This window comes from Triticum aestivum, chromosome 6A, assembly GCF_018294505.1.
Source record: "Triticum aestivum cultivar Chinese Spring chromosome 6A, IWGSC CS RefSeq v2.1, whole genome shotgun sequence".
Taxonomy (NCBI): domain Eukaryota; kingdom Viridiplantae; phylum Streptophyta; class Magnoliopsida; order Poales; family Poaceae; genus Triticum; species Triticum aestivum.
The window spans coordinates 412,831,979-412,834,505 of record NC_057809.1 but is presented as its reverse complement, the minus strand read 5'-3'; the positions used below and the strand labels follow the sequence as shown (position 1 = coordinate 412,834,505).

General features: G+C 45.6%; 1 long non-coding RNA gene across 1 annotated transcript; it reads left to right on the top strand.

Annotated features, from left to right (window-relative positions):
- The first annotated feature begins 337 nt into the window (after positions 1 to 337).
- Positions 338 to 1,121, top strand: LOC123130679 (uncharacterized). Its single transcript, XR_006463972.1, has 2 exons — positions 338 to 717; positions 844 to 1,121. It is a non-coding gene; the product is annotated as an uncharacterized lncRNA (long non-coding RNA).
- Positions 1,122 to 2,527: the final 1,406 nt, after the last annotated feature.

The window sequence follows — 2,527 nt, the reverse complement described above, 5'->3', positions numbered from 1 at the left end:
TGCATTGTCCCGACCCGGAGTAGATAAACGGGAAAGGTTGCTTGTCCCGGTAAACTGAACTCAACAAGACAACAAGACGAAGCAATACATCTGTTTGGGGAAATGCTAGGATAAGGTGTATATTGACGAAATCGCACGAAACAGGCCTATTGCCACCTGCTGTCCCTCTATAGCCCTTGGCTGGACCTGCATGCAATCGACCTAACCAAACCACCCCCAAGCTCTGCAGCTAATTCCCTTGACGAATTCCTTCTTCAACTCCGCTAATTGCCTCACTCATTGGACAGTGGAGGCCAAGCTGGCAGCTTGACCCACTTTAAGGTAAGGTAAGAAGAAACACACGGAGAATGAATGGAAATAGATAATGCGTGTGCGCAATCAGTGGCTTGTGGCGCACAAATGATCGGATGACAACACGCCCGGTCGTACACGGGGCATGCCATACCTTAAGCCTTAAATCCCGGCGGAAGAGCTTTACACCGGTACCGCCGCCCATTCCATGTGCGTCATTTACTTGCGTTCCCTTCCAGCTTAACTCCCTCCATATCCCTCGCCTCTGCACTTCGCCTTGCAGCACCGTTCCGTCGTTGCCTTCTTCCCCACATCATCATCGTCGCCCCTCCACAGACGCCGGGAGACCGACTCGGCGATGGATCCTCCGCCCGCTCAGTCCATGTCTGCGACCGACGACCTGCACGACAAGAGCCTCGACGGATGGTACGTGTGTGTGCTAACTAGATTTGATTGGCCGCTCGACTGACTTCCGTGTTATTCTTGCACCGCTCGGCCCTGTCCGCTCCCGATTGATTGATTGGCCGTGCTTAATTTGCGGTTGGTTTGCAGCTGTTCTTGCTGCTACGACTGCTGCTCCAGCATCCTGGACTTCCTGTGCTGCGCTTGATGCTGCTGCTCCTCCTCCTGCCGTTCCCACGGCTTACGGCGGAAGCGCGCGGAGATGCCTGACTTATTTCGGAGTACTAATATAGTCATTGGGTGATATATTTTATATAGCCTGTATGTAATAAGGAGATTTATGGATCAAGTGCTGTAATGTGTTGACTTATCTTCCGCTAAAGTAGTCGTGCAATTTGGTCTGGGAAATTTACCCAAATTCTGTTTTGCGTATGCCGGATTGCTTATCTAAAAGCTAGCTACTCCGGAGCACAAGTTATCATTAATCAGCGAGACGAACTCACCAGGCACCAGCACCAGGGACGACAACGAACGGCGCATCATGGTTCATGGCACCGACAAGACACCCAAACATCCGTGTGTTGCTGGGCTGTGTGCGTGTGTTTATATTAACTCTGCGACTAAAGCGTCTCCCATCCAAAACACAACGAGGGCTCTTTCATTCACAGAATTATAAAAATGAAGGAATGAAAAAAAAACAAAGAATTAAAATGTCATGTCCATTCAAATCTTACAAGATTTGAGTTTGTTTCATTACATAAAAGAACAAAGAATTCTTCCAAGATGTTGACGTGAATGTTAGATCTCCTATGATATGTAATATAAATGATTCCTTAGTAAAAAAATTACGAGTCAATCATATGAATCGATCGAGCAACGTAAGAAAAATTCATAAGGATTATAATCCTCCAAAAATATCTATTAATTCCTTTGAATCAAAGGGCTTTGAGTTGGCTATTCAACACCATCAAATTGGGCCATCATGATCGGCTAATAGAGATTCTTTTTTTCGAGGGTTCGGGGGGGGGGGGGGGGGGGGGGGGGTCCCACCTGAATCTTTCTATTTCAGCGCGGCCAAAACCCTCCCAAAAGAGCAACCAAAAAGAACATTGGGAGATCCGGGTGATCACAACACAACGACTTACAGTGGTGCAAGGTGCGCCTTGCGCCAAAGAGAGAGGGGGTGGGGGGTGTTACTGGGGCATAACAAGCACGCACAGTCATGCTATTGTGAGCTGCGTTGGGATTTTCCCCGAAGTGGAAGGATGCAACAATATAGTAGCTAATAAGTATTTCCCTCAGTGATAACCAAAGGTTATCGAACTAATAGGAGAATCAAACAAACCCTAGTGAACAACACATGCAGACACAAAAGCAAATACTTGCACCCAACATGAGCAAAAGGGTTGTCAATCCCCTTGAACTCGTTACTTACAAGGATCAAATCTTGTATAGGTAGATAGATAAATTGCAAATCAAAATAAAGAAGAGTAAAATTGCAGCAAGGTATTTTTGGTCTTAGTAATTTGATTAAAGTAGACCCGGGGGCATAGTTTTCACTAGAGGCTTCTCTCTCGAAACAATTGCATACGGTGGGTAGAAAAATTACTGTTGGACAATTGATAGAAAAATGCATAGTCATGATGTTATTCATGTTAATGATCATGTATATATGCATCACGTCCGTGACAAGTAGACCGAAATGATTTTGCATCTACTACTATTACTTCACTTCGAGAGCGCTTCTATGCTTGCCTCTCTACGTATTAAGTTCATAACAAACAGAGTAATGCATGAGGTATGATGACATGATGTAGACAAAGTAAACCCAAGC